This window comes from Ctenocephalides felis, unplaced genomic scaffold (genome assembly GCF_003426905.1).
Source record: "Ctenocephalides felis isolate EL2017-DRISC unplaced genomic scaffold, ASM342690v1 CF-g0.4_SCAFFOLD_01886, whole genome shotgun sequence".
Taxonomy (NCBI): domain Eukaryota; kingdom Metazoa; phylum Arthropoda; class Insecta; order Siphonaptera; family Pulicidae; genus Ctenocephalides; species Ctenocephalides felis.
In genome coordinates, this window is record NW_020538040.1 from 22,456,315 (window position 1) to 22,481,941 (window position 25,627).

The 25,627-nt window shown below is 30.6% G+C and overlaps 1 pseudogene; it reads left to right on the forward strand.

Moving 5' to 3' along the window:
* Positions 1 to 25,627, forward strand: part of LOC113374764 — a 39,351-nt pseudogene that overhangs the window by 1,126 nt on the left and 12,598 nt on the right.

The window sequence follows — 25,627 nt, forward strand, 5'->3', positions numbered from 1 at the left end:
GATATATAATATGATGTTTGCAGTAAAAATTTAATTTGCTAGACATGAGGAATATAACGCGAATAATGATCAATCGTCTTTGTTAAGAATTCTTTTGGAATCTATTATTATTATTTTTGCTTAGAATTTGTTTTATATATTTTATGATTAAACCATAAAAAACTTGAAAAATACACTATTATATATGAATAAACCGTGCTAAACGAAAATTACTATAAAATATCTCTTTTTGTCAGTTTCTAATATGATGAATAACAAACACATTGAACGAGAAATAAATATTTAAATCTATTTTATATATTTAGATACATATAATCTATTAAATGCTAAACACATTTGATAAATTGTAGCTTTCATCATTAATAGACTAAAAATTGGCATCATCTATAATTCTCTCATTATTACGGAGAACAATTTGGTTTTAAATTAAAATTTTGGTTTGTAAAGATATAAACTTTCTTTCATTCTCTAGTTTTTTATTATTATCTTTAGCGATTGTCGAATTGAAAAAAATATATAAATTATGAGTTTTGTTCAAAATAATTCTTTTATTTGCTTATCTTGAATTTTATGCTATCAATTTTATATAGACACTAATTATCCACTAAATGCACACATTTTTGAAAAATTTACTGACAAAAATTATCGTATTTTTTAATTATTGCAATAATTTAGATTTGTGTTTAAATTATGATTTATGTTAGATAAGAAAGTTAGAAATCAAACTAAATTAACAAAACCGCTATCTTTGCCAAAAAAAATAATAATACTATCAATCAAACTTTGGTCTCAAAAAATATGATTTTAAACAGTGGCACTTAGTACCGGACATTTCAAAATAACCTGCATTGATCACATATATAGATCCATCTCCACACTTTGGAATGTCTGCACATGTGTCTTTGACGAATATTCTTAGATATTGCAAAAAAATAACTATTTATCCGGGTGTCACAGGCGAGGCTTTGCGCGTGATCCTGTACCTTTGTGCCCCAAAGCCCCTTTCACTTGTATTTTGAAATGAAAAGATTTATACTCGCTTAAATAATACGTGCTAAATAGAGTGTCCGGTGTTTGGTGCCGTCCGGCGTTACGGGATTTCCCCTAAGTAAAAAATTTAAAAAAAAAAATTTTGTATCGTTTTTTATAATAATAAATGAAGGAATCGAGTCACAGGCTCAAAAACGCGTTGATATATATAATATATTTGAAGTATTGAGCTCCTTGAATTTTTTACATTAATTTATATATATAGTAAAATATAATATATAATTTTATAATATGGTCGACCCTAATTTCAAAAGTATTGAAATTATAAATTACATAGTGCATATTATGATAAAATCACAAATATTTCTATTTTAATTAAAAATTGGTATGCACGTCTGATTGATTATCGCGCACTAAAACTCGGCAAAAGTTAATTGAAATATAGTTTCAAGTATGTACACTAAGCAAATGTTTTCCTGATTCTTGTAACTATTATTAAACTATGTACGTACAAGAATGAATTCCACGAAGGTATTTTGATTATTATTATATAATAGGTTCCACAATATTACGGTCTCCTATTGAAATCCTTGATCATTTTTAATTTATTTTCGCAAAATATCATTGTTATTAAGCTTATAATGAAAAGTTATGCTTAACTCGGTAGTTTCCTCATGTTTAGTAAATACGGTTATTGGATTGTTTAGAATTAACTTAGATTTAAGGAATGTGAAAACGAGCTTGTTGCAATTGACCCAATTATAATGTTAAGTCATATTGTAAACGTATTCAATTGATATCATTTTAATCCTTGTCAAAAGCCTTGCTAAATTGTGTATTGAACTATCGGGTTGGCATCTAAGTAAGTGCGGATTTTTGCTAGAATCAAAGTCATTTTTTGCTATCTTTTATGCAGCATCATTATCATAAAACTTATGGTTTTTATTAGCAAAAAACTGAATCAGGTTCAATTTGACATCATCATAATCATTAAATTGTTTATCATTCAAGGAATTTTGTATAGATCGAAACAAATAGTAATCAGAAGGTGCATGGTTAAGATGATGGTGGATGTGGCAAAATATCCCAAACAAGCTTCAGTTTTTTTTTGCCGAGTGGCCAAAGATATGTGATGTCAATAATGAAATAAATCGCCATTTCGATTTGTCAATTTAGGCAGTTTGCCTTCAACTGCGTTATTTAATTTCGTTAGTTGCTCAATGTAAACATCAGAATTGATCGTTTGGTTCGGTGGTAAGAGTGATATCATCTAGACGACCAGAGCATTTTTTATCTTTGAGTAAAAAATCACCAGAATGAGTACTAGCAAACCAATTTTGATACTGCCGTTTTTTAAGGCTTTATCACCATAAACAGCTAAAAAAAATTTGTGAACTTTAGATGCCGTTTTACCTTCGCAAAAATAAAGAAGCAAAATATAACAAAAATTTTCGATTTGATTTTTCATCTTTCAACGCCAAACGAAAACTACGCAATCGCAAAAAAAAACTCTTCTTTTACTGATTAACAACTCAGGGTATTTTACATTTGGACTACGTCAGCAAACCTTAAAATTGAAACCGTCTGAGAGTAAAATCGCATTTACTCAGTTGCCAACCTAATAAAACTTAGAAATTCTAATATTAAAGTACTATATTAAATTGTTCTGTGAAACGTAAGAATGCTGTCTTATATTGATTATGACTTATGGTGGAATCGCGTGCCGTTCTGCCGTGTGTGTTCCTTACCAAATCCTTATTGCTAATGTGTGTGATTTGAAAAATCTCATCGTATATTATTTTCAAGTGACATGTTCGAAATTAACATAGTATATTTTTGGTAATTTATTATAGAAACTAACGCAAATTTCATATTTGATACATAGCCATTTAAAATAACTTTAATTTACATTTTTACTTGACTATTGGTAATATGTATGCTATGCATTTATATACATTTTATTTTTAATTTTGTTACAATATTTTTTACCGGTTTCTTATCGACTGACGCATATGACTGATATGGCGACTAACGTGTTAAAATTTTTTTACGCATATTAAAATTGATATCTCTGATTTGAAGAAAAAAATGCATTTATATTATAAAAATACATCAAAACCAAAAGTGGAATTTCTGTTTTATTTCAGATATTTTCACATCTGTTTGAAGTGAAAGAAAAAAAATATTGTCGTTAGTAAGGACGTTTTATAAAATCCTTGATCTTTTTATTTAGCATACATTTACTAATATGCATTCCGATTTGCCATTGTATATTATTGTATTATAGAATGATATTTAATCGATGAAAATATTTTATTATATTAACCCAGCCTGAATAATAATATTGATTGATTTACAGGAATTTTTGATTAACTAACAGCATTCTCTTGCAGCATTTTGTCTCGCTCTGCTTTGTGTTTGTGTCGTTTGAATTTATGAACTGTTTTATTTGTTTTAATTTATATTATTTATATTATAAATGTTATCTATTTTATTCTGATAAGATGTATTTTCTGTTCTATTCGTGTGCGGCTCCACAACACAGATGTTAGACGTTCAACGAACTTCGATGCCGAAAACAACGACCCAGGTTCGGAAATTTGAACTTTCGAAATTCGACTTTTGTATTTTAGATAGTAGTTATATTGTGTATTTTTTCCATAATCTTACATACTTGTGATTTTTGTACCGATTTAGAACATTTAGATCTGATTTCAATTCCCAGTTGTGAAAATATTAACTATTTAATTCTAATGTTGATTGTATTTATTCATGATCTAATATAACTTAACATACCAAGTATTGAACTTCATAATCAATTTCATATTCTACAATAAGTCTGACTTTTTTCTGCATGTCACTATGATTTTGGGCGTTTTTTGCCTTCAAACTTTTCTTTTTCTTATTTTTATTTTATTTTCAATAAGTAGATATCTTGATTATATATTTAGGGGCCAATTTTCGGATAAATTAGAAATGTTAGGGTATTGCTATGTTGCGGGTCAAAAAGCTATGTATTTGCTGTGCGATCAGGTGTTTTTCACATAAAACCTAACCTCCAAAAGACACAAATGTCACATATGTGCAAAACGCCTGATGGCACAACAAATTCATAGCTTTTTGCAGCTTGTGACTACCAACTCATACGATCATAGACCTGTATCATAGTGTCACCATATTTTTTTTTATTCGAGAATTGGCTCGTCAGTTTAATTTATTATATTTTACATTATAATGATCAGATTTATTTTGTAATTGGCAGATATTTTTGCTCGCATTTAATAACTAAATTCATTTTTATTTTACCATATATAGAAAGAAGTCTCATTACTTGAGCTGAACTATTTGCCATTAATACTCTGACAATTAATATATTTATAGTATGTGTGTGTATTATTATTGTGAATTTTTAGATATTTTATATATATTTATTATTATTAATCGAATTTATATGACTTAGAAAATATTTACTATAATAGAAATATTTATACCAATTTTAGATAAAACATTACCAGAAAGTTATTTTCTTGTTACGATTTTTTTAAGTTCTAAATTTATTTAGAGAGTCATAGCTTTTCAATAATAATCATATGAAAGTAAGTTATGTGGCGGTGCTAGGGGCTTGGTAACAGTTCTTTTTAAATAATATATCTAGAAATCCTCTGATTATATTTCTATGAAATAGAGGTAAATAGATGTTTTATCTATTCCTCTAACAAATAAAAGTGAAAATAATTTCATAACTATTGTTCATTATTTTACAATAAATTATTTTCTAGAAAAAATCCGGTATTAAAATTTACCCCGTGTTTAGGGCTAGTTGTAACATCTACCGGGGCAAGTATTATCGACAAAATAGAACAACAATACCTCAGATAATTTCTTATTTACTTATTTAAAAAAAGATTTGCTTGTAATTTTTTTATAAATCACGTAAACTATAATTAATACAAATAAAATATAAAATGTCACCTATAATATAATTTTTTATCATAAATCAACGTAAACTATAATTATTATAATAATACAAATAAAATCTATAGTATCTCTTGTAACAGAATTTACATGTGCCCACATCCTACAAACTATAATTCATTCAATCTTCTTCACTTGAATCTGTATATAATTTTTGTAAATTACGACTAGCCACAAGGTTTTGTTTCAACAAACCCCAGGTGTGATTTTTTTACATTAATTAAGATAACTTAAATAATATACAATCACAAAAATTATTACACATTATTAAAGTTTGATAAATTTTAAACGAAAGAAGATATATAAAATTCAAAATTAGTCGATAATAATAACGCTAACCGAAATTGTAAATGATATAAATGATAGTTCAATTTTATGTCACCTGTCAGAAATGACGCACCTGCACAGTTCTGTTTACTGCATCGGCCTGCGGGACAGTAACTATGACAATATTATGCAGTTCGGTTTACATGTCCAATCGAGACAAAACATGCTTTAATATTTTAAGATCCTATTAAAAAACACTTGTACTACTTACTCTGTTACAAAAAAATTCTAGCACACCCACATACATTTCTTCTTTTTCAATTAAATCTGGCAAAAGCGCATTGATTTATTCAATTCTGTAAATCATAATAAATTACACTTAAACTACATAATGTGAAAAGCAAATATGGTAAATCATAAGATATTTTTTTTATTTTTTTTTATTTTTATTCTGCAATCTATGAAAATAATTACATTTAGGAATCATAAGACATATATGTTGTTTGTATATAAATTGACAATAACTTCCTAGCATTGTGTTACTTACTTATGGACCTTATCTGTCGTAAAAAAGACCAATGTTATGGCAAGGGTATGCTACGTTTCAGTTTTCATACAAAATGGTACTAAATACTGACAAAATGCCTTGTATTTGCTGTACATAAGGCATTTGACACATAAAATGCAACTTCACTCATATGTTATCAAGCCATGTTTCAAAGATCTAGTTATGATAACATAGTTTTTTTTTGACATTAATACGTTTTCTAGGCCAGGTTTTCTGTCTAAAACGCCTGACTGCAACAATCACATAGCATTTGACAGTATTTAGTACCATTTTTGTATGAAAACTGCTACATAACATAGCATTAACATAACATCGGTCTATCTTACGACAAAATCTTCCCCGTATTTTTCAACATTTTGTATCCAATTTATCTACTACATATTAGTACACTCGCTTCATTTGACATATATGAATTTTTTTCTATCCATCTAACTATTTCCAATCCGATTCAGGTGGTGCTTGGCGGCCGGGTCTCGCGACCGTCCCGCGACGGACGAGCGACTGCGGCACGTTCGCGACAGGCAGGAAGAAACGCCAGCGTCGGCTCGAGGAGCTGAGGGCCCAAGCGTTGGCCGCGCAGAGGTTCAGGGAACAGAAAGAGAAGAGAGAGGAGGAAACGGATCGAGGAGATGCGGCTGAGGGATAATGACAGGCGCTCTCAGGTGAGAATATATTATTATATATATTTTTTTATTACTCACTTTTATTTAGCAATCAGAAATACATAAACATTCTTATAAGCTAAAATGACAATATTTTAAGAGCGATGTCTAAGAAGAACTCCAATGAGAACTTCTCAGAATTATATGATTTTATATTAGACCTAATCGAAGACTAAGTCGAAAGGCCATTGTCGTTTCAATCTCCTCATTCCAAAAGGTTGAGTAATGTCAACTATAGAAGGGTTCGAATATGAGTCCAGTTGCGCATGTATTTTTCCTTGAATTATTTGAACGTTAATTGCACCGTTTTCATATCGAGGTCCCTGTGAATGGTTTCATTTGTCACGTACCACGGAGAATAAGAATTGCACGTAAATTTTGACTGAGTTCTCTGCATTAAGCTATATTAGATTTGTAAGCGCATCCCCAGAGCTCAATTCCTCAGGTCCGATGTTTAATAATTATTTATATAGCAGCAACTATATATATTATATGAATATAAAAAGTTTAGACTTTATTGCTATTGCACAAGATGACAATTAAGAAAAAAAGAATAAGAATTTAAAATATCGTTTCGCTTACTACCAGAGATATCTAAAGCGAGATACATACGTTCAGTCAGGAAATTGTCTAAATTTCTAAGAAAGCTCCATCAATAATAGTGATGTGTTCGAGCTGATACTGAAGAACAAAACATTCTTCTTGGGTTTTATATATTAATTTCGCAATAGAATATGGAAGAAAACAATGAAATAATAAATTTTATTTTTTATTCAACTTTTGACATTTTTTTCGTATGAAAAGCTCTAAAACAATCATCTACATGTAATGGTACATAACCGTTAGTTCGGTCAGCAGTGTTCGGCCATAAAAAAACTCGTGATCGGTCAACAAAGTGTTACATATGGTTTTATTTTTAATTCCCGTAGGGCAAGTTACAGTAATCGCAAAAAAATCGAAAATGAAAATTTTTATTTATCTTTACGTTTCAAAACCTTCTGAACATTTTGGCATACCTTAAAAAAATTGATGTATGTGTGTGTGTATGTGTGTATGTGTGCGGATACAAATTTTCGTCGACGATTTCGGGAACACGGATAAAGCGATTTGAATAATTCAAAAAACATTCGATTCGTATTGATAAGTAGACCTGCTGATTAGTTTTTGGCGCAGGCAGGTCTAGCCGTTCCGAAGATATGGGGCAAAAAATGCCAAAAACGGTAACCCAGTTTTTAAGAGAACGGAGCGTCCGATTTGAGTAATTCAAACAACATGTTACTTGTATTAACAAGATGAAGAACTGATCAAATTTTCATGAAGCCAGGTCTAGCGCTTTTGGATATCTTGTAAAAAGAGTAAAAAAAATGCCATTTGGCGGTCAAAAATGATCATTAGACATATGCACATCAAATTATCAGATATTTTATAGAGATTTTAATAATGAGTATAATTTTTTTTACATTCCTATGGGTTTCGTACCAATGTTTACGCTTCGATATTTTGTCTCTATGCAGTTAAAGCAGTACGATTGCTTTGAAAAAAAGTTCAAAATTTCCAAAATATGTCAAAATAATGAAAACATTTTTTTTTTCAAAAAAAAAGTAATTTTTTGTCAAATTTATAGTTTCTCAAAAATCTAATTTTTTCGAAGTAAATTTTTTTCAACGATGTTAATCGTTTTTAAAAAACTAATAATTTTTGGTACGGGAAGTCCAGCAATTTGCCCTAAGGCACGATGCCATGCGCCCCACTAGTTATTCATCGTTATTGCCACTCTACTAACTTTCCAAAACAGCGTGAACTAAATCATCACTTACATCAGAATCAGTTGTTATAACAACCCTCCTGTATCAATAACTTAATTTTTATGGAATTGCTGACATACATATTTTTCTTGATCAGCTGAATGGCAACCTATATACATATCTGTAGCAATAAATACTGCTGAGGTCTACTACTAATCTGTCTTGCCTATAAAATTATTTTGGATTTTAATTACCTTGAAGATATATAGCAACTATGGATAAAAAAATTAAAGCTTACGTTTCTTAAACAGCACGACATTTTTAGATGTTAAATTTGTTTTCTTATTAATATTATTTATGACGACGATGTATTATGGTTTGATTTTCATTAAATCTAGATTTCGACATAACCTTGACATTGGTTGTTTGATATTTGAAGTATAGAATGAAAGATATCACGTGACGAGGCGATCTCGATCAATCATATCAACTCGTTTAGAATGACCACTTCGATGGCCAATGACCAATCAGTATTTTTTACGTAACGCACTTCCGTCCTAATGATGGTTTTTTTGGCTGAGTTTACCCCCTCGTTGCGCCTAAAGAAGTTTTACTTCAAAAAATATTGAGAAAACGTCTATGTCTGCATCTTTATTTCCCTATCTCCGTGTATGGCATTTTCCACGCATCAAACAAAATTCCAAATAATCACGTCAACAATATTAATTGCATTAAAATACACTTCCTGGTGTATTTTTGCTCTTATTATGTTATCATAAAAGCTTTTAACGTAACGACAAATTGTGTTTATCGCTTTGAAACAGCCTTCTGCGTTCCAGAATAAAGATGCAAGATATTGATATAAATTGAACATGTCGCAAATCACTTGAGTGCGATGTGAACTAGATATGACAAAGTGTCAAAGGATTTGAGCACATGGGAGCTAACCATAACAGATCATACATAGCAGATCTTGTAAGATCTGCATTTAGATTACTGCGAAACTCCATTACGTCTGGGAAATGCTAACGATTATGTAGTCAATATAAATGATTGATAGTTCGCAAATAGAGAACTATTATTTTAATAAATGATATTCTTCCTATATTTATAAATGATATCCTTCTATAGTTGGAAAGATTTTTTTTTCATGAACCGTACTATAATGTTATTTAAAGCTTAAATACGGATTGATATTATTCTTTTTGCTTTTTAATTGATAAACAACTTAAACGTGTTTTTCTCATTAAAAAAACATAATCATAACAACACAAAATTAATCTTTTTAAGTGCCATGTGTCACATGAGATTTCGGTCAATTGATCCATTTTCTTGCAACATTGCAGAATGTCTAATTTACATTGTAAATATTATTACTATTTGTGATTTTAATTGAGTTCGATTTCGGCATCACATTCATTTGGCCAAGCTCGATATCAAGCATTAAATTTTTCTTTGAGGCTATAGATCTTAACGATAACTATGTGAAAGCCGCCTTTCGTGGTAATTGCTGCATAACAGACAAATTATTACTATTAGATACTCATATTTAATACATATATAGTAAATAGATATTTGAAGAAATGTGGTTAACTACGGGGTTGCTCTATCATAGAAATTATAAATTCTATCAAACAAATTATAAATGTAAACACAGCTCAATGAACCCATACTCTTCTGATCGATATAGTAAAAAAAACTGATTTTAACAGAAAGTTGTCCTTTATTATGAGAAATCATAACGTATCGACATTTTGAATGATTTTGCATATACAGAATTTCAGCAGATATTTAATTTTTTTCCAATCATAACCTTTTATGGGCTCTCGTAACTTTCAGGTCACATTCCAATTTTTTCGGCAATTCACCAAACAATAATGTTTTTTTTTATTTATAAATTCTAATTCTATAACATTGTCGGGAAAACCAATATTAATATTCATGACCTTTGCTAGGCTTTTCAACCAAAAATCATTATTAAAATATATCGAATAAGTAATTTGATAATACTAATAACCATTGTAGCGTTAGTTGCTTTCTCATAAAAAATATTAAATTATAAATGTCAGTCAGCTAATCATAGCTCAAAGAACACATGATCCTATGATCGATATAGTAAAAAAACTGATTTTAACAGAAAATTACTCTTTATTATGAGAATATTTTATTATTAGCATTTTGCATATACAGAATTTCAGCAGTTTTTCGTATTATTTTCAAGAATGGGTTCTATGGGCTTTCGTAACTTTCAAGTGACATGCAGGTCACATTCAAAATTTTAGTATTTCACCAAATAAACATGGCCTTTTTCGTGATTTATAAATCTTAATTCTATAACGTTGCGAAGATAACAAATATCAATATTCATGGCCTTTAGTAGACTTTTCAACCTGTAATAACATTTTCATACTCAGAAGTGCGAACATCATAGGCCGCTGTGACTTGAAAGTCACATAATTCATTAATACCAATAAAGTTGGTAAAACTAAATTTTTTGTATTTTATTTGCATATACAGGCTTATATTTACTGATTTTGTGTTTACCTAATTCTTTGGATTTAAAACAAAAATTCGGCCCATAAAGGATTAACCAAAACTCATGGTTTATTGGCAGACCATAGATCTGTATTTTCCATACACTGCCTGTTCTAATTTTTTCTTGTACATTGTAATATTTACCTATCTCATTTTCCAATGTGTCCATCCTAATTCTAGGTCGAAGAACGCAAGAAGGCGATCTGGGAAGCAGAGCGCGACCGACGCGAGGCGATTCTGCGCAAGAACCAGGAACGCGAAGCCAGGATGGAAACGAAGCGCAGGAACGACCGCAGCAATATCGTCTTCGCGTTCGGAAGCTCGACGCCGCGTATGCTCGAACCAGCAGACACTGGTGGATCCTTCTGGGGACATAGAAGGTCAGTAGTAAATGATAATTGATATATGTTGTTTTGTAAATAGCTTTGAAGTATTTTGGATTTATGCACTAATAGTCCAGACATTATAGTAAGTTCACCTCGGAATTTGAGATGCACGGGTGTAAGTCTGTAAATACTTGTATATTGACATTTAAAAGTTGTCTCAAAAACCTACATATGATAGGATGTAAGTTGTCTCAAAACCTACATATGGTACGTACACCCTACCATATATAGGTTTTGAGACAACTTTTAGGATGTCAATATACAAGTATTTACAGACTTACAGCTGGGTTCCTCGAATTCCGAGATTATTACCTTATTTAAGCTTAAATGACTGGACTATAAACTAATTAATTTTTTTATCTACTATCATAAGACTAACCGAATCCAACTTTGCAATCTGATGACTAATAACAAATAAAGTCAACTGATGTATAATTATGCTTCATGAACCACTCATACCGAAAAACTATTTGCGATTTGTTGTTTTTGTAATGTAATCGTATCCATGATTTGGCATAAGAGCCAATTCTCAGATAAAATATTTATGTTATGTTACGGGGGTCTATATTTGTATGTATTGGTAGTAATGAACTGCCAAAAAGCTATTAATCCAGTAATTTAAGCTTACATTAGGTAAGAATTACGGAATTCGAGATACTCAGCTGTGTCTGTCAATACCATATGTAGGTTTTGAGACAACTTTAGAGTGTCAATATACAAGTATTTACAGACTTACAGCTGGGTATTTCGAATTCCGAGGTGAACTTACTATAATGTTTGGACTACATGTATTTGCTGTGCGATCAGGCGTTTTACACATAAAACCTAACTTCATGTGTGTGTTATCAAAGAGACATCTGAAAGTCCCATTTATTATAAAACTGTTCATTGGAGTTCGTGCTTTTTGTAGGTGAGGTTTCATGTGTAAAATGCTTTATACCTCAGCAATATGACTTTTGTTACTGTCAACTCATACAAATATACCCCCGTATAACATTTTTATTTTATTTGAGAATTGACCTCATAGTTGTAAAAATTACATTTTCGAAATTCAGTCCATCTCCATGTATTTATTTCCTTCGCACGTAACGAATACAAACATGGAACGTGCGATGTTGAGTGATAAATGCAGTTTCTTGTCTAAAGTAGGCACAAATATTTACATCTTTCAACCTAAAACTATAAAGCATGTGTTGGCCCAGAATTTTGTTTCTTTCTAACACAAATTATTTAAACGTACCAAGGCATAATCAGCAAATGTAATATAAATTTGAAATAAGGATTTGAAATAGGTTGAGCCATCGAATATTTATTCATTGCTAAATATCACTTGCAAACTTTGTATTAGTATATAATTCATGTTTAATTAATATATCAACCCTTTCGCTACGAGCGTCGTCTATAGACGACATTCTGACCTTGAGATGACTTGCGTATACGAATGTCGCTTTCAGACGACATCCGGCGTTCCAACCCTTGTTTTAGCATTTATCACTCTTATTAAATTATTGAGAATTCTAATTTGGTAATATTTGAGAATTCTAATTTTCTGTAATATTGATTACTCTATAATTTTTACAATTCGTATAAATTTTTATTAACTGTTCATTATTTTTTAATTTTAATTTTTTGTTCGCTATTTTATTTACAACTGTCTAGTTAAGGACAGTTAGTACAATTTAGCAACATTTAAATATTTAATTATGAATTTATTTTTAACTTTTTATCACTTGCCTTGTATGTTTCCCTCATTTTCGTCATCAAATAAGTTCTAATATTAAAATACCTCTTTTTTCTTTAATTTTCGAGTCGAAAAGTATCTCTTTCATGTTCGACTTACGTGTTCATAAATGCATTTTCGTGATGTTTTTCTTAAGTTTTTTAACCTTTCGGTTCTATGTTTACTTGCCTGTGTTTCTATTTATAAACCAGAACGTTCCTCGTACATAAATATCGACGTAGCGTAAACAGTTACGAAAAATATCCGCGTTTGTGCTTACAAGTTGTATTTTTATTTATAGATGTATTTGATTAAAAATGACATTTGATATGTTGCACTCTGGAAAAAATATCATTTTTGCAGCGGGGGAAATACCGTTTGCAATCTTGGTACTTCTTCATTGATATGAGTAATTTCCGGAAAAGTAAATTTAAATTTGTTTCACTTAAATTAGAATTGAATGCAAAATAAATTAATATTCAATGCAAAATATTACGGTGTAGTATGTTTAAAAGTGAAGTGCTGCAAGATTTCGTGAGAAGGAATTCGTAATACAAAAATATGTTTTTACAAAAATAGTACAGAGATTTAGGGTAATTAAATTTAAATTTAATTCGTATACAATTCTCCGAAAAAATACAAATGTTATGCTAACGCTATATTATGGGTCTATCTTCATATGAATTGGTAGTAAATGAATGCGCAATCAGGCGTTTCACACATTAAACATAACCTACAAAACGCACAAACGTCAAATAACAATTTTATTATACGTGAATCTTTTTGATGTCTCCTTGATGATACAAACGTGATGTTAGGTTTTATGTGTAAAATGCCTGATCGCACAGCTTTTTGACAGATTGTTATTACTAATTCATATGAAGATAGACCCATAACATAGTGTTACCATAACATTTTTATTTTATCGTAAAATTGGCCACTTACTTCGATCACTGTAGTCAAGCTGAAAATATGGTTTAAAATGATATGATAGATACGTTTATAACTAGACAGCTTATAAGGACGCTCATTTTTTAATTTCACATTTTTACGAATTACATACTTAACTTTGGTTTATAAAACATGTTATTAAAGTTGATAATTTAGTTGAATTGAAATTAGCTCTTGCGCTACGCGCGTCGTCTATAGACGACATCCGCTTGACGTTCTTTGTGTATGAATATCGCCTGTAGGCGGCATCCAGTGTGACGATCTTTGATTTATTATTTATCACTCTGAATTAAATTATTAAGAATTCTAATTTGTTATTGCGGTGCTTAGTTTTTTAGTTGATAGTTAGTAATTTTTAATTTTTATATATACATTCTATCGATAATTATTTGAAAATCTGAAAATATTTTGTGCTACAAATACTTGCGCATTTTACTGGTTCGTACATCCATTAGATTATTGAAAATAATCGTTTCGCTACGAGGGTCATCTATGGACGACATCCGCTTGACTGCTTATTTGTATGAATATCGCCTGTAGACGGCATCTAGTCTGACGAATTTTGCTTCAATATTTATCACTCTGAGTTAAATTATTAAGAATTCTAATTTGTTGTTGCGGTTCTTAGTTTTTTAGTGAATTTTAATTTTCAAATACATTTTATCGATAATTATTGGAAAATCTGAAAATATTTTGTGCAACAAATACTAGCTCCTACAGCCATTACATTATTGAAAATAGTCGTTTCGCTACTAGGGTCATCTATAGACGACATCAGCTTGACCGTGTGTGCGAATGTCGCCTATAGACGACAGCTTCAATTTTTATCACTCTGAGTTAAATTTATGATGATTCTAATTTTAAATCGTGTTTTTCTTTTTTAAGTGTAATTTTTCATTTTTAAGTACAATTTTATTGATAATGGTTGGAAAATATTTTTGTCACAAATCACTCTTGCGGAAAACACTCTCGTAGCGAAAGGATTAATTTAATAACTCAACACTGCCAATTTAAATCAATTCATTTGTACATTCATTTCACTTTCATATATCTCATTATCAATTTTAATTAGAACCTAATTCCGAATTTCGATAATTTTCACTTCCAAAATTTGATAAATTTCACGGTACGCTTCGATCTTCTTATCTGCACCTCATCCGACAATATCTCGGTAATATAATGCAATTTCGATGTTATTTCGATACGGCAATTAAGATCTCCCCGTTCAGTGATTTGCGGTGTTCCCAAACGTCAGTCTGCGCGGTAAGAGAGCGATAACGGTTCTAATTAAATTTACTCAAATTCGACCCAATTCACAAATGGACCGTGGATCGAAATTCCATGTAATAGACTGAAATACCGAAATTAAAACGAACTTCAACTCGACGCCCCCTAACGGACGCTTGTTTCATCACTTTACAATCTACTAAGTCTGTTTCTAATCGTATCAAATATTTACGCTTGCTGCATTCGGTTTTGATCTTCAAAGAACGCAAACGTAAGTTCTTGACTCTATCCTAAATAATTTAGATTTTTTTTTCATTTTTACTTGCATCTATATAATTTTATTAATTCGATGTTTGTATTAATACATAATAATTGCATTCATAGTTAAAAATTATTTTCAAATCTTTTTTAATATTAGTGTATTCTTGTTATTAGTATGTATCCACTAATACTTTATATACGAGGTGTGTTCAAAAAGTACTAGAAAATTTTAAATTTTTCGGGTCTGGAGAGTCCGTTGTCAAACTTTATTCTTATTGTGTTCGTATACATGTTGGTATGATGACATTTTTAACTATATTCAATGTTAACTTTGTCTGTGATAGTCAATAAGGTTCAACGTGTTTTAATGATCACGATGTTTTTATGCTTGTTGGAAGAGTTGAAGGGTCAAAAAAATGCTTAAAAAATGAAATAAAGTGTAACCAAGTGTGTGAAATGTTACAAAAATTCCATGGTGAGTCTGCTATAAAAAACAAGTGTTTACCCCGGTGGTCAGGAAGACGAAGATGATGAGGAATGCTCTGGTCAACCCAGCACGCTAATAACGTGAAAAAAGTGGAAAAAATGGTTATGAATTATCGTCGACTCACATTTAGAGAAGCTGCTGGTGAAGTTGGCATATAAATTGCTTCATTCTTTCAAATGTTATGGGCATGAAACAAGTGGCAGCTAGATTTATCCCAAAACTGCTGACGCACCTGGTCACGAGTCGTTGCTTGTTTGTAATTTTTTTGCTATACCAAAACCGTAGTCGTGTTCTAACCTCCATATTAAACAGATACGGCTCAAGTATCTGCATCAACATATCATATGGTAAACATGTGTTTACTGGTGGTCGCAAAGACGTTGATGATGACAAACATCTCATGAGCTCCGGTCGACCCAACACGGCAATAATCGATAAATATGTGAAAAAAAGTGGAAAAAGTTGTTATGAATTATTGCCGAATCACAATTAGAGAAGTTCCTGATGAAGTTGGCATATGAATTGCCTCATTCTTTCAAATGTGGCATGAAACAAGTGGCTGCTAGATTTATTCCAAAACTGCTGACGCACCTGGTCACTCATCGTTGCTTATTTGTAATTTTTTTTGCCATAAACAATACCGTAGTCATGCTCCAACATCTATATTCGGCAGATACGGCTTTGGATGACTTTTTCCTGTTTCCAAAGTTGGAGAAACCCATGAAAGGACGGCATTTTTCTTCCATTGTTTGAACAATAGGAAGCATAGCACAGCCATAAAAATACGTCGAACCTTAGCGACTACCACAGACAAAGTAAACAATGCATATAGTTGAAATTTTTATCATACTTTAAGGGAATATGTACCACCACAATAACAAATTTTTTTGATAATCAGACTCTCCAGACCAGAGATATTTAAAAATTCTGAGTACTTCTTGAACACACCTCATAAAGTGCTACCACATAATTTAGTTCTGTGTGCTTTGAAGTTTATTAATCATGACAAATGTATCAAATTTTTACAATTGTTTACAACACTGCATTCTATGTAGAAACCACTTTCGGTTCACACAATTTCATACTGAACTAATTCCATCTTGTCATTATTCCAAATTCGAACTTCTATTACCGCATGAACTACAATCAGGCCCAAATCACGACGTTAAATTTATTTCATTCAATATCAGTGTTGTAATGTTTTACTGTTTCATATTGTTTATTTGTTGGTTATTTATTTACTATTTTTGTTTTTAATTCAGAGCCACATCTACGACCAACGTGACGTTCACGGCGGCGCCTTTGACTAGGAGGTCATCAGAACGCGAGCTGGACGGAAGCAAAAAACGCGCCACGAGCGCAGGCGGACTGGACAGACAGCCAGGAGAAGGTCAGTTGGAAAATTATTATTATTGTTTTGTTGCTTATTGCTTGGTTTGATTAGAGGAAAAAGGAAAAAATATTAGATCGTTCGTACGAAACTGTCTTTACTAAAAGTCAAAAAAATTGTTGTTTGAAGAAAGGTGATCAGGTGGTACATCGTTCAGATTTTGGATCAATATAATATTAGTTTGGGTAAAAAGAAATCCATTATTTTTTCGGTAGATTTTTCGTAAAGTATCAATTAAACCATTCCAGATATATGCTCGTTGGAAAGATGACATTTTGCAGTATTTTTTTTTATCATATATTTTTTTATGCACACTTATTTTTTCTCCTCAGTGCTACTCCAATACAATTCGTTAATTTTCATAAGTTATCATTTCAATATTATATATAGTATTATTTTTAGTACCAAGACAGTTTTATATGTTCGGCTTACAATAAAAAGCCATTGTTTGTGCTTTTCAATCGTTGAAATATATTTTTATCCACAAAACTTGTTCTCAACATACAATTTTTATTCAATGCATCATTATGTTTAGATAGTGAAATTTTGTTAGAAAAGTTTATAATATAATGATAATAAAATTACAATATACTAATAATATATACCCAAATTATCGCAGAATGTGTATTATGAATGTGTATTCCAACAGAACACATGCTAAAATAGTAGAGCATCGCTATTAACTCATAAATAACAAGTAGCAATATAATCCCATCGTATAAATTCATTCTAACATGTGCACTGTACATATTAAGTATTATTATGTGAAATACATACTCGATTGTATATATTTAATTATGCTCCAAATTATATTTTAAAGACTCATCTGCAGTCGTTTCACGTACTTTTCCATTGGAAATCTATAAATGAAAGTGAATTATTATAAAGTAATTCTGTCGTTTAGATAATCGTTTTTCCGAATCCGAAGATCCTACTATGGAAAATATATAGGTGCAACATTGTTATATTAAATTTAAAACATATAAAAAACATAGGAATAAATAGCGATGATTTTGTATTGATCCAGTAAACTAAGTAATAAAAGTTTGACTAATAATTTTACCCAATATTGGATGTTTTTACATTTGCGTTTAAGATGCGTAACGTTTTAATAACATTGATTTTTAAGCTCAAAGATAATGACTTATTTGAAGTCATGAGAAATTTGATAATATTACTAGAATTATTTTACTATATTACTATACACAAAAGTTAAGAAACTTAGCTGCTTTTTGAATAACGTTGTAAATAACGCAGCAGATGTTGCAAAATGTAATTCCACATTGTTAAAATTGAGCATATTTGAAACTTTAAATATTTTTCAACGACCTTTGATTATAGTGATTAACGAAAGATAATTAGTTTTTGCAGACTAAATAGTTTAGGTTGTTCGGAAAGTAATTTTTTCTCAATAGAGAATTTAACGCATAATTTAAAACATAAACGGTGTACTTTGCGATCTAATCAGGGACGAAATATGTAGGAAAACGTTCAATTATTTATTAATTTTTGATTGAGATTCAATAAAATTTAGGGAGAAATGAGAGACTTTTTAATATTTTAACTATTCACTTAAGATAAGTTTATAATAGCGTCCAATCCAAAATTTAACTAACTATTGCGCCAATTCTCGGATCTAATAGCCATGTAATGTTACGGTCTCTTATGTTGATTAGTCGCATAAGTTGGTGGTCAAAACGAAACTGTGAAAAATGCCTATATCTATGATGTTTATTCGAGCATTTTACACAATTTCAACTACTAATTCTAAGCATAACCTCCAAATAAAAATATCAAAATATAACTAAAATAGTTCGATTTCTCTCATGTTATTTCTCGCATCAACAAATAAAATTTGCGTGAAGTCAAACTAATGTTGTATTTTGATATTTGTGCCATTTGGAGGTTAGGTTTTAGCAGTTGACATTGTGAAAAACGTTTGAATAAGCACCATATACATATAGCCCAGTCAGTTGGTGCAAAAAATTGTTACCTTAAAAATTGTCTGGAAGTTTTGAAAATTGCTAATTTTATAGGTTTTGATATGAGCGGTCAAATACCGGGAGGTCCGAATGGCGGCGCGAGCTGCAAAGACTTTGCGGCGCACGTACGCTAAAACTACTGATTTTACAGAAAAAGTTATTGTAAAAATTATAGGAAATTTTGTCTAGTTTAATTTTGTACATAGATATTTTATTGTAACATGAGTCGGAAAGAAGATATCGTTAAAAAACTGATTTTTGAGCAATTTTTCCAATATGGCGGCGGCAACGGCAAAAATTCGAGGTCGCAAAGTTGAAATTCGTAAAGATCACATTAAGATCTATAAAATCACCAATTTTCATAACTTCCAGAAAACTTTTAAGGTAAAATTATTAAATGACTGAACTAATAGCTTTTTGGCAGTTTGGGGACTACCAATTAATGCGACTTCATAACATAAGAGACCTGTGATATAATATAGCTATTTTATACGAGGATTAGGTCATATGTGTATGGGAAGATAAGTTGACAGTACACCAGAACTAGTTTCGAAAATTTCAATGCGATAATTTTTATTTCGGATTTGCACCAAGTTTTGGAAATCCAATCACATGTGCTCTTAAGGGGTCTTCTATCTGTAGCCTCGTTTTTGATACTGTTTTTTGAGAATGAATCGTAAGGAAACCAATAATGCAATTAAGGTGCGGTTTTTTTGCATTTAACTTGTTTATTACTATACTTTGAACATAAATTTTACTGAAATTTTACTGTCTTTTATTTGACCGTAATTTGATCTCGAAATGTCCCACACAAAAATGCATATGAAAACGGTTGACACGTTTTAGCTCATGAAAAAACTTGGCCACAAGGTAGAAGACCCCCTTATTAGTAGATGTAAATTTGCCATAGTTGGATCGATAAAAAGTTAAATTTATTTAAATCAATAGTCAAGAACTTGAACTCTCGACTAATTATTTTTTATCCAGCACTTTGCTACCAATACCAATTATTTTTCGAACAACCAATAAATTTTTATTACAATTTCTTACAACCCCAATTGCACGTTCACCGGACCTTTACCTCCGCATGCTTTCAAATAAGTTTTTATAAGTCTAACCTTTACCCCGAAACCTGATTTGCGACATCAGACCGTATGGCCACGTCCATGTACGAGGTGTTCAGTTGGACCGAGCAACCTGGTGCTGCCCCTAACCCTCCCGTGCGTCCGGTTAGACGCTCAGTGACTCCCGGTTCCGAACGATCCGGTTCTCTGCACAAACGTTACAGTCTGGCCGTAGCTCCTCACAGCACTATCGACCTGGACGCCGGTGAGTCTGGACATCAGCATAAGTCGACTAAAAATCAAGCGATTTCTGCACCGTCGACACCGAACAGCAGACATTCGGCGGCTGTTGGTGCTATGTCGATGAGCGTGTGCGGTGAGCGTGGATTAATTGATACTTTTGGGGACCACTGTAATGGATATTGCAGGATATTTTTTTTTATTGTCATGAGTTTATCAGGCGATGGATGATTAGTAGCATGTTTGGAATTATTTAGTTTAGCTCGTGAATGCTCAGTTTTATTTTAACGTTATTCAAGTCAAATCAATTGTTCTATTATTGAACCTGATTTAGTCAAGTTATTCTAGAAGTTAGAGAAGAAAAGTGACTGAAGTATATGTTAAATCAGAAGTTGATAACGTTTAATTACTACATAGGTCTACAAAATTAAAAAGTTGTTTGTATTGGATTTGTTTGTTTTCCAATGCTTTTTTACCGCGTAATGCGAATCTGAAGTCAAAATTCGGTAATAATCTGCAAAAATTGGAGTCTAGAAATTTTTCTACATTATATTTTAAGGGACCGCTTCTGCCGCATAACAGACAAATGTTATAGCAAGGCAATGTTTCGCTTCAACTTCTATACATTATGCTACTGAATCATAGTGAATACTGTCAAAATGTCATGTATTTGCTTTGCATTCAGGCGTTTTACACATAAACTGCAACGTCACTCGTATGTTATGAAGCTGAGTCAGAAAGGCCCTGTTATCTAAGATCGCTTTTTTGGCATTTGTGCGGTTTCTAGGTAATGTTTTCTATCTGACAACCTGAGAAAATTGTTTGACTGCACAGCAACCATATGGCTTTTGTCAATATTTAGTATGGAAAATTTATCATAACATGGCCTTGCCTAACATTTTTCTGTTATGCGGCAAAATCGCTCCCTAAATCATATAATTTCTATGGTTTCCTGGACCTTTTCTTTTCAAATCACCTGTGAAATGGATTTTTGCAACTCTTTATTTCGCTTCTGTTAAATATCTTTTTGTAGCTTCCAGCGAGTAATTTCCAAACATATTTATTTTCTATTTTCCCTAGATAATCTTCAAACATATTTGCATTTATCTGAAAAAAAAAATCGTTGCAGAAATCCGTTGGACAGATCATTTAAGGGGACCAGGAAACGACAAAATTTATAAGATTTTAATTTTCATGTAAAAAAGTTTTTTATGTTTTTTTTTCGATTTTGGAGTTTAAACCCGAATTTTGACTTACTTTTTATAATCAAACCGCTTTTCATAGGCCTCTAATATTTCATCACGGTTAATTTGGGCATATATTTTATGACCATTATGCCAAGTTTCATCAAAATCCGAGACCTGTTATTATTTATTATTATATAATTATTTTGTCGACCTGTGTTTAAAAAAAATCATTTAATTTATTATTTAAAAATATAAAACGATAAGTATAAGTACAATAGTTATTAAAAAACCGGGGGCGCGGTACAAAAAGGTTGGAAACCACTGTGTTAAGGCGTACAGAATAATTGTATGTACATACTATAAAGGAAAAATATTATCGAATTTTGAATTCCATTTCTATTTTATTCAAATGTTGCTGTGTTCAAACTTTAATTGATCTGAGTATTTCTTCAATAAGCTGGAACAATACATGGGGATTTCATCAATTAACCATTTTGCAAATCAATTTACTGTTAAAAGAAATATGCATGTTTGCAAAATCGTTTCATAGTCATAACTTGTAATTTTACTTAAACATAAATATGTATGGTTTCTTTTTTTGTCTCTAATTATAATTACCATCAGATTACAATGTACTCCATATCATTGTGATACAGGGAATCATTTTTTTTGCATATATGATACAGGGATCTATATAGCACCAAAATGTAGGAACTCGTATTTCTTTCGTAATTGATATTTTACGTATATTAAGTTTTATTAGACTTGAGATAATAGTGTTATATGTCACTTATCCTGGCGAATGATAAACTCATGATTTACAACTGAAAATTATCCTGATATTTCCCTTGCGTAGTGGTGGTCCCTTATGAATGGATGTTTATTGTTTTAGTATGACATTTGGTCAAATATTGTGATTCTTTTTGGCATCCTTTTTGTATTTGTTTTTAGGCTGTATGTTTTGCTCGTTGGTATGTTTTGTTTTGTCTAATCATATTTTTTGTTACGTCTTGCCCTAATTGCTGAAGTAGGTTCTGTTACAGAGGGCTAAAGGTTGCTGTCTAAATCCAGTAAAGCTGTAACGTCTAGTTTTTGCTTTTAGTTTGCTTGAGAAATATATTGTTGAAAAGAAGTTTAATATTATGTAGTGAAATATTCGTAATAATATAATAGTGTAATTTATTTTTTCATAACCAAGTATTTTGTGATATTTATTAATATTATTTTTATATTTATTAATGAATTACTATAACATATAATTAACTGCTTTTATTAACGTATGTGTATTTGCCAACTTAATATATCTTTTAATTAAATACGTTTTTAAACTTTATTATCTGATTGTATTTTGATACCTTAACTATCAAGTAATTAATTTAATACTAAGTAACTAAAAAACTAAATATTTTTAGCTGTTTTTTTAAATACTCGTATTGAAAGCTTTTCACTTTTTAATAGTTATATTTTGTGAATTCATACTCGGTCGCCCAATCAATGGATTGGCATCCAATTTAGACATTCTAAGTACTGCCAAAAAAGTATCAGATGTTTCATGATAAAATAGCTTCAAGTATATAAAAAGAAAAAACAGATTATGTTAATTTTGAAATTGGTGTTTAAGACTCATATTGCATAGCAAGAAAATGTTCAAATTATGTAAATTTTCAAATAAGATGAGTACAAAATATTATTTTTTAATCCTTAAAATTGTGCTAATCTTTTATCCAATTTGTTGACAATTCAATAAGAAAACACGTTTAAAAAATTTCTAATTTTAAAAATTTACATTTTTTTATACATTTACATTACAGTATTTCATCTTGCTTGTTGTGTTTATTTACGAGCTCTTGTTTTAGTATTTTTATATGAGCATTTGAAATTTTTTATTTATAGAATTTCCATTTTCTTCAGTGATAAAACTAGGAGATTACGAATATTTCACTCAGTGCGAATGTTTTTATTCGTTTTATTTTTCTGCTAGATTACTTTGCAAGATTTGCTCTGATATTACATAATCATAATATTCTGGTAATAAAATAGCTAAAGAAAATTATAGTTTTTTCAGTGGCCCCTGTACGATTCTCTATGAAAATATTAGACTTTTAAGTCATGGGATTTACGAATGCATGTTGAATTATTTGTCATTAGTTATTAGTTCAACTTTTCTCTTCAGCATCGTTTTTATATTTGTTCTCATATGTTAGGATCATATTCAACATCATTGTGTAATTGGAACATCTCAATTAAGCAAATACCTACTCGTATGTTTTGATTTAACTAAGGCATGAGAATTCTGAATTATTTAGATATTTTTTTTATTAAAATACTATAGTCAGACATGTCAATGTGTGTCCTTAATTTGTATCTTAGAAACCAATTTATACATCGTAATATATAATTTTGGATTATTGCATTGCTTACCGAATTATTTGTTATCAACATCTCATTAACTTGCATCAAATTTTCTTCAAAATTGTACCATGTGAAAATTTAAATTAAAAAAATTCAATGTGATGTCTATACTGCGCGAAAGTAGCCAAAACCGCTAATATCATTATTACCGGTTGGTATTTTTTATGTTTTTATCAGAATAAGTCAATTTTAATGAGTACTTTAATTAATTTAATCTTTTTATATACCTAAATATCGACGAAATGGTATCGACTAGAGATTTGAAAATTGATTCGAAACTATTTTGTATATAATTTTAAAATCTAGAGTTATCTACCTGCATTCTATTGTTTCTGTGATTTCATCTACATTGTCACTTAGTCTCTTTGTACAAGGTTTTTACTCCATATCATTCAAAAAAAGCTATAAAATCTTTATATAACATTTTCATTCGTTATTAAGCAAAATCTTCATATTGAATCACAACCAAGGTGACCATATGTCTCGGTTTGTTCGAGACAGTCCCGGATTTCTACCTTGTGTCCCGGTTTTTTTTAAAAGCAATATTTGTTCCGGATTTAGATTTTTTATCCCAATTGTCCCGGGTTTTCAAAAAGTATAAGCCTAAATTGAATATTAGCTCTTACTTGATAATAAAATTACAACTACCCATCAAATATCTGAAAATGTTATGTACAACTAGTGTGCTTATAAGAAAAAGGCGGGTTAAAATAGCATTATTAGAAAATTACATAAAATAAAGTTATAACGTCTCGGTTTTGACTTGAAAAAATATGGTCACCGTAATCACAACCAATATCTTAATCGAAATATTTTAAAAGCATTTTTCTAAGGACATAAGGAACCTACCTTATAAATATGAGCATGAAAAATTTTCCAACGAAAATCACAAAAATAGGCATGACCAGGGGATGACCGATAAAACAATCTACCTAGAATAATAAACTAAAGAGTAATTTTTTTACATATTTTGTGGACCTGTGTGACGAATGTAATGTACTTTGGCACTAGCCTATCAGACTAAAACTATTAATAATCATTGATTAATTATAATGGATTTCAACAAGTTTTTATCTGTGACAAAACAGACTAACTTAATCAATCCCAAGTAAGATCAGTGTCTTTACTCAATACAGTAAAGTATGGAAAAAAAATCTCTATTACCTTATTTTTTATATGTGATGCATGCCTTCTAAGATTTTATTGATTCATATATTATATTTCAACATCGAAATTAACTGCCCTAAGCATATAATATATTATATGTATACCTATACAATAACCGTCGCATTTCGAGCATAACTTTCTAACAGAGTTGTCAATTAAACACCCTCGCCTCTCATTAAGTCGCAAAACACAACGCACGTGCGTGCAAAACAAACTCCATACAACGAGATAAATTCTACCTAACGAGATTCTTAACGGTTACACTGCGCTTGTAGAGAGATAGCTGGTGGATCTTTTACTCATTACATTATTTGATTAAACTTGCGGGGCCAAAACTTCGGTAAAATGGACCAAACATAGTGTTGTTATGAGAGCGCCATGTTATGATTCTTTCTTGGTACTTAAAACTGT